At 42.4% G+C, this 8,719-nt stretch overlaps 1 long non-coding RNA gene across 1 annotated transcript in view; it reads right to left on the bottom strand.

Moving 5' to 3' along the window:
- Window positions 1-296: 296 nt before the first annotated feature.
- The window catches only part of LOC310859645, a 21,131-nt gene continuing 12,708 nt past the window's right edge, over window positions 297-8,719 (bottom strand). The window contains exon 4 of the long non-coding RNA XR_014569322.1: window positions 297-1,786. This is a non-coding gene — a long non-coding RNA (uncharacterized lncRNA). The remainder of the gene's footprint in view (window positions 1,787-8,719) is intronic.

Below are 8,719 nucleotides of genomic sequence, written 5' to 3'. Positions count from 1 at the left end.
CCTGAGATCAGATTCTAAAAGTGTCTTCGATTGTTCAAAAATAGCAGACCTACAAGCTCGTATCGCGACACTCGGTGGCGCGATATGAGCTTGTAGATCTGCTATTTTTAAATAGCTAAAGCACGACATGATGCTAACACCAAAATGGGTTCCCGTTCAGAATGGGTTAAATAAAATAATAAAAGGTTTCCCTCAAGCCATATTACTAAACAGAATAAGCATTACACCGCAACATTTATTTAGTATAATAATAGTAACACATTTGGTTGGAATATATATGTAGGGAGTTAAAAAAAAAAGTAAAGTCTATTGGTTATAATTAACAATAGGTAGGCTATAACCTACTCTGCACATCAAAATAAGTTGAAACATACATTCACACATACAAAAGTCAGAGTGGCCTAAATAAGACAAAATCACACACAAAAAGGAGTGGACTGTGGAACTCAAATCTTATAGGCTATTTACAAAAAACTGAAGAAATAAAGAGTAGAAGCCAGAATACAATTGAATGAAAATAAAAATCACACCTGTGTGAAGTGAGGGGAGCTCTTATCATCGTACGTCATCATGAGTAAAACAGACACTATGCTCACGCTGAATTCTTTTTAATCACCCTGATTAGTACAGCCCCTACCACAAACTGTACAAGTAAAGGGTTTTTCCCCTGTATGAGTCCTCATGTATTTTCCGTGTACTCTGTTGATTACAGCCCTTACCACAAACTGTACACACAAAGGGCTTTTCATCTGTACGAGATATTTTAGACGACCTTTTCATCTGTATGAGTCATCATGTGTGATTTTAGATAATCTTTACGACTCCAACCTTTGCCACAAACAGCACACGTAAAGGGCTTTTCACCACTATGAGTCATCATGTGTGATTGTAGATCACCTTTACGACTCCAACCTTTGCCACAAACAGTACACGTAAAGGGCTTTTCATCTGTATGAGTCATCATGTGTGATTCTAGATGACTTTTACGGTTGCAGCCTTTGCCACAAACTGTACATGTAAAGAGCTTTTCACCCGTATGGGTCCTCATGTGTGCATTTAGATGAGTCGTGTTTACACAGCCTTTACCACACACTGCACAATAATAGGGTTTTTCTCCTGCGTGAGACCTCACGTGATCATTTAGAAAACCTTTAGAACTGCAACCTTTGCCACATACTGTACATGTAAAGGGCTTTTCACCTGTATGAGTCATCATGTGATATTTCAGAGCACCTTTATGTCTGAAACCTTTGTCACAAACTGTACACGTAAAGGGCCTTTCATCTGTATGAATCATCATGTGTGCTTTTAGATAATTACGACTGAATACTTTGCCACAAACTGTGCAAGCATCCTCAGATTCAGAACAGTGTGAAGAGGGGAGCATGTCATTATCGGTTGGTTGTGACGGTACCCAGTGCTCTGTGTAAGCCTGTGTTTTCATGTGTTCAGTCGAGGTACTGGCTAGAGGCTCTGCCTCTGTGTTGTCATCTTCATCTTCTTCTTCACGGTCATCTGTGTCAGATTCAGAACAGCGTGAAGAGAGAGGCTGGTCGATATGTTTGGGTTGTGATGGTACCCAGGACTCTATGTAAGCTTGTGTTTTCATGTGTTCAGCTGAGCTACTGGCTACAGGCTCTGTCTCTGTGTTTTCATCTTCTTCACTTTTCACTGCTAGAAATGTCAACATTGACCCACCAGCCTCTTCTGGTCCTAGTAGCAGCTCCTCTTGTTCCTCTTTAATCTGTGGAGGTTGTGGTTCCTCCTGGACCAGACTGGAGCTCCTCTCCTCTTCAGGGGAAACCTCCTCTTCACACTCAGGGAGGTGCAGGAAGTCTAGGGAGGAGAAACAAAAAAACACAATAATTATATTAGAGATGACGCGATCCGATCTTATGAAGAAAAAAAAAAAGAACTGGGGTCCCAGAGATAGAAATGACTTTAAATGGGGGTCAGTAGCCTAATGCATGTCAAACTGCGGGTCCTTGTAATTAACCTAATCCAAGCCATCCATGAGATACATCTCGAGGAAAGCCATTATTACCATCTGGGCCATCCACAAGAAAAAACAAGATTTGATAAAAAAATACATTTAAGAATTCTTTATTGGTACCTTTTTTCACTTCCGTTGCTAGCCTCCACAGGCCTCGCATTGTAGAAACACCCTACATGGTAACCTGCAGTGCACGTGCACAGTGCATTAGTGGTCTTTCTGCTCAAAAAGTACCATAACGTTTGGGACCTTATAAAAACATTAAACTGAGCTTGCTCTAAGGAAATTAATCGTCTGTGCAAATTGGTACACAGCTAGCCTAGTGAGGCTCGACTACATAGGGCTATCACTTCCGGGTAGGACGCTATATCAACTCTTCCTTCGAGTGCCCTCGAGATCTGTGACACAAGCTGCTTCCACTGGTCTGTTGCTCATTGCCACACAAAGTTCATTCACAGTCAGTCCTGTGTCCCTGCTCAGAACATCTGGAAAAGTGAGAGGTCGTGTTCCTCTTGATGGGCAGGGTAGTCTCCACAGAAGAATATCCAAAATGACCTGGTCTTTTGCTCTGTGGCAGTGTCCAGCAAAGCGGAGTCTTCTTTCTGCCACCACAACTGAGATGGGGGGGGGGGGTGCCTCCATAAATCTGAGCTTTTGTGGGATGGTCCTTCCATGAGAGGTTCTGGACACGCATGAGGAGTCTTGTGTATGTTCCGTCAAGACGATCCCGAAACTCCTTATTCATTGTCCATGTTTCGGCACCATAGAGAAGGATACTTTCCACACAGGCTTTGAACAGGTTGATCTTGGTAGCTCTTGAGATGTCTGACTGCCATATAAGATGTAGCTTATTACAAGCACTCCAGGCCTTTCCTTGTCAGGAAGTCCTTTCTGCTACTGACTACGTACTGTATGATCCAAGATATTTGAAATCTTCAGTTTCTTTGATGTCACTGCCGTCCATGGAGCGGATGGTTGGGTGAACAGAGTCTTCATTCAGAAGCAGGCATTATGTCTTTTATATCAACTAGGCTTGATAGATAGCCTGAGTCTGGGCTTTAAATGAGCTGTAGGCCTACTGTACTTTGAAATGTGTATGAAAGGTGGTATATAAATACAATTGCCTTCCCTACTTAATTGCGTAGCTCAGACAGAGTTAACATGATAGTCTATCAATACATATAATTGTAAATGTCAAAGGACATTGTCTATCTCCAGTGGCTTTATGAATGAACATGCATCAATGCTCATGTCGCCGGAATAAAACATGCACATCTATTACATTTCCATTCAATAATCTCACGATTTAATGTAAATGAAAAGTATTCAACTAAGGTTTCTTTCCATTAATATTAGGGATGCACCGCAATTGAAATCCTTGGCCCAAACCGAATACCGAATATAGGAAACAGTTGGCCGAAAACCGAATATCGAATATCCGAATATGATTAATATTATATATTTTTTTTCCTACCATTGCTGTCATGGCCGTACCTTAAAGCTACCTGATTTATGGCAAAATAAATGGTTATGGCAAAAGTTAACTTAAATATAATCACTATTATGGGTCCATAAAACATTTATTCAGCTCTTTTGAATGCATTCATTGCATACACTATTCGGTGATCTATTTTCTGCCGAATATTTTCTGCGGCCGAATATTCGGTGCATCACTAATTAATATTCATTGTGTAGGCTATATATACTGTAGATATATAATCCTTCATAGGCTGCTACTCATTGTTGACGGACGATGGGTAATGAATTCACTGTTCATTCAGTCCCAGACTGTACAATAACACGTCGACACATTCAGAGATAAGGTGAAATATTTTGGACCTGTGCGTCGTCCATAACTCCTATATCCCATTCTGACCTGAGATCAGATTCATACGAGGTTTCCACTGGACACACACGTACTGGTCTGATTAACCCATTCTGACCCGAGATCAGATTCATAAAAATGTCAGTCGTTCTTCGATTTTTCAGAAATAGCAGACCTACAAGCTCGTGGCGCGCCACTCGGTGGCGCGCTACGAGCTTGTAGGTCTGCTATTTTTCAATAGCTAAAGCATATCATGATGCTAACACCAAAAAGGGTTCCCGTTCAGAATGGGATATGCGTTCGCAATCTATTCGAGCGAGGTTTCCACGGAGCGCCCAAACACCGGTTGAGAAATACACGCCATCATCTATTGGTTATTTTGATCGTTCAGGCGACGTCACAAGCAACGGCCAACGCTCCATCCATAACAAGGACAGTTTTTCGCACAATTATCGCTGTTGCGTCGGTCTCTGCGTGGATGAGGTGTAGACTGACCTGAAGACTGTTTCCACTTCCAGTCAGTCGTTGCAATCGCAGAACAGCGTTGGTCGATTAAAAACAAAACAAAAATAGTCCCTTTTGGCTTGCTGGCTGTAGATTGACACCAGGGGGGCAGTCAGCCAGATATTTCGTGAAGCCTCATTTGAAATCGGTAGTTCATATAATGGCCTGTTGTGGCGCTGGACTGGACCCAAAAAGCCCCATAGCTCCATAGAGGCCCATGTATTTTGGCCCAACTTCACCTAGACTGTATTACCTTAATAAACATGGTCATGAATACTTTCTGCTTCCAGTCACTAGTTTAAAGTCTAATTTCTAATGTCATAATATTCTTTTTGGAAAATTATGGTCCCATTTATTAAAAAAATGACCATAAAGTCGCGCATGTTCTGAGGGGCGTGGCTACCGTTACAGTCTATGATCGGGATTCCCCTCCCACTCGAGTCAAAATAAAAACCAACGGAGAAGAAGGGGGGAAGTCCCGCCTCGTTGTCTGGGCCAGCCAATGGGCCAGCTGGGCCCAAACGGATCTAGAAAGATGGCGACTTACAGTGCATTAGAATGCAAGGGATTTCAGGCTTCATTTTACGTTCATGTTAGACCGGGGGAACGCTTTGTCCATATTTTTTACAGTCTATGATTGACACGTACGTAATTTAACCCATTCTGAACGGGAACCCATTTTGGTGTTGGCATCGTGTTATGCTTTAGCTATTGAAAAATAGCAGATCTACAAGCTCATAGCGCGCCACCGAGTGGCGCGATACAAGCTTGTAGGTCTGCTATTTTTGGAAAAATCGAAGAACAACTGACATTTTTATAGAATCTGATCTCAGGTCAGAATGGGTTAATCAGACCAGTGTGTGTCCAGTGGAAACCTCGTATGAATCCGATCTCAGGTCAGAATGGGTTCATCAGACCACTGTGTGTCCCAGTGGAAACCTCGTATGAATCTGATCTCAGGTCAGAATGGGTTAATCAGACCAGTGTGTGTCCAGTGGAAACCTCGTATGAATCTGATCTCAGGTCAGAATGGGTTAACATTGTGGCAGTGGAACGTACCAAATGGACCCGCTCGTTCAGACAAGATTGCTCGGTTCAATATATTTGACACCTTAATTGCCCGGGGTTATTTTATCCATTAATAAAATGCGCCCCGGCGATTTATAAACACGGAGCACTTTTACCGACGGAACAGGATGTTATCCCGGATGTGGCTGTAGCAGCTAAATGTAGCCAAAAGACTCGCGATCGACAACAACGGGAGGTAAGATTAAATCTAATGCGACTATAGGTAGACGCATTATTGCGCGTTATTAACGTTTTAAGATTGTCGTTGTCGCCGGCTAAACAGGGGGGGGGGGGGGACATTTTCGATGATGTCGTTGCGATGTTGCGCAACATCCGAGGATTGCGCAACAAGCGCTCCGAGGCTGTGGGGCGATGCGACCGGTTTTGATGTCATTAATCTTCGTCGTTTCAATCAATCTCCGTTTCGGGCATCAGAAGTACCCGGATGGAGAACTCTGTCTGAGGCCACTTTTAGTGCCGGAAGTGCATCAAAATAGAAGCTCTGGGGTGTAGGGCTGTCCCCGACTAAGGATTTGTATAGTCGACTGATAGATGAATAAATTTGCTGTTAGTCGACTAATAGTCGACTAAGCAAAATAAAAATAGAGCCTATAGCCAGTAGCTCAACTGAACTCATGGAAACACAAGATTACACAGAGCACTGGGTACCGTCACAATTCCCAAAGAATTGTATATAAAAATACAATATTTACAAAAATATACAAAAATATTGTATTATTCCACTAGGTCTGTGGGGGACATAAACACATTTGAACATTCTGACTGTTCAAATCTTTTTTTTTAACAACTGAGAGGCTTGTCATTAGCCAGATTGAGCACAGCAGGTGAGATTGAGATTCTGGAGTCTATCAGGCCAGCACACTGTGCGATTCAAGTCACAGGCAGTGGCACATTGCCACACAGGCAGACACACTCCAGATGCACATTGGAGATTTGAACAGTCAGAATGTACAAATGTGTTTATGTCCCCCACAGACCTAGTGGAATAATACAATATTTTTGTATATTTTTGTAAATATTGTATTTTTATATACAATTTTTTGGGGCAAAAAAAAATATATATATTTTTTTTTTTGCTCAGTCGACTAAGAGGTGGTCAGTCGACTGAGACCCGTTCCGATCGATTAGTCGACTAATCGAGGTCAGCCCTACTGGGGTGACAGAGTTGTCTGATCACTTTTACTCTGAAAGCCATGAACCGGAAACACTTTCCTAAAAAAGTTGACTTTACAAAGTGACCTCACATCCCCGATGTCTTAATTAAAAAGAAATACGCTCCAAAAAGCGTTCATATTTTGCGGGAGAGAGACGGATGAGGAGCAGAAATGAAGCGCCAGCATATCGATCCATTCATCACCACGGAGGAGAGCGCCCTGGATTAGGAGATACGAGTCATTCTTCCCACCGCGCTAACATGGGAGTCAATGACAAGCTAATAGTTGCACACAGCGTTAGCCTACGGAAAGCGAAAAGCGAAATGCCCAAAAAAAGGAAGATTTCTGAATATTCTTATCTCGCCCCGAGTCACTAGGACGTCCACAGACGTCATAGGCACTAATGTTTCGGAATCCTTATGACGGCCTCATGCGTCGTATGAACTGAAACGCTTAAACTGTAACATATATCATTTATGAGCAGCAACATGAGTTCAGATGTCTTTGAAAAGTTTTCCACCACCATGTTAGCGTCAGCGGTCAGCATGGATGAAGCCAAATCATTCCCGAACAACAGGATAACATCAACGCCGATTGGCTGTCAGGAAGCCATGTGCATGAGCAAACGCCACTTCAATTGGCTTTTCCAGACCGCCAGCTGGCCAATCACAGCGGGGCACCAAAAATAAGTAAAAAGGATTTGGACATACAAGGTATCAGTATCACCACCGGCAGAGACGAACTTATCCAATCCATTTTGTAATAAAAAGAAAAAATATATATATTAAAAAAAAGACAAACACCAGGGTAATCAGAATAAACAGACACTAATTGTGTTCCACTTTATTTAGTCATGTGGATATTGTCAGATTATGTCGACTCATATCGCTTATGTAAAAAAGGTATTCGCTATGATTGACAGATTTTCCCCTGTATGTCCTCATAACTCCAGGTGTGCATTGTGACCCAAGCATTTATTAGTAAAGGTTTTCTTCCACTGTATGAGTGACTATTTAGTTGACTTTTGAGGAGGTTGACACCAACCTCCTCAAACCCACAAAGACCAAACTACGCACCATGGGTGACCGGGCTTTCTGCTCGGTCGCCCCCGATTCCGAACTGTGGAACACTCTCCCCGCCCACCTGAGAGCCCCACAGTCGGTCCTCTCCCCGCCCACCTGAGAGCCCCACAGTCGGTCCTCTCCCCGCCCACCTGAGAGCCCCACAGTCGGTCCTCTCCCCGCCCACCTGAGAGCCCCACAGTCGGTCCTCTCCCCGCCCACCTGAGAGCCCCACAGTCGGTAGACGCTTTTAAGAGAGGACTCAAAACTTTCCTTTTTACCAAAGCATTTTTATAGCCTTGCCCTTATGCTTTAAATGTTCCTGTTCTTTTAGATGTTTTTAATGGTGTGTTGTTTCTTTTGCTTTTATTCTCTGCTGTAGCACTTTGAGATTCTTGCGAATATAAAGTGCGTTATGAATAAAATCCATTATTATTATTATTTTGATACAGCCTTTGCCACATACTGTACAAGTAAAGGGTTTTTCTCTTAATATGTCCTCATAAGTATTTGTAGTTTAGTCTGTTGATTAAAGCTCTTACCACAAACTGTACACAAAGGGCTTTTTATTTAGATGACTTTCTCATCTGTATGAGTCATCATGTGTGATTTTAGATACGCTTTACGACTCAAACCTTTGCCACAAACAGTACATGTAAAGGGCTTTTCATCTGAATGAGCCATCATGTGTGATTTTAGATGACTTTTACGATTGCAGCCTTTGCCACAAACTGTACATGTAAAGGGCTTTTCATCTGAATGAGCCATCATGTGTAATTGTAGTTGACTTTTAAGACTCCATTCTTTGCCACAGACTGTACATTGAAAAGGCTTTTCACCCGTATGAGTCCTCATATGTGTTTTGAGATGAATCCCGTTCAAACAGCCTTTACCACATACTGAACAATAAAAGGGTTTTTCTTCTGTATGTGTCCTAATGTGAGCATTTAGGCAACCTTTAGAACTGAAATCTTTGCCACAAACTGTACATGTAAAGGGCTTTTCACCTGTATGAGTCCTCATGTGGTAATTTAGAACCCACTTAAATCTGAAACCTTTGCCACAAACTGTACACGTAAAGGGCCTTTCATCT

The sequence above is a fragment of the Protomyctophum parallelum genome, assembly GCF_964188405.1.
Source record: "Protomyctophum parallelum genome assembly, chromosome: 6".
Lineage (NCBI taxonomy): Eukaryota > Metazoa > Chordata > Actinopteri > Myctophiformes > Myctophidae > Protomyctophum > Protomyctophum parallelum.
Note: the sequence above shows the minus strand (reverse complement) of the source record. Positions and strands in the feature narration are given on the sequence as shown.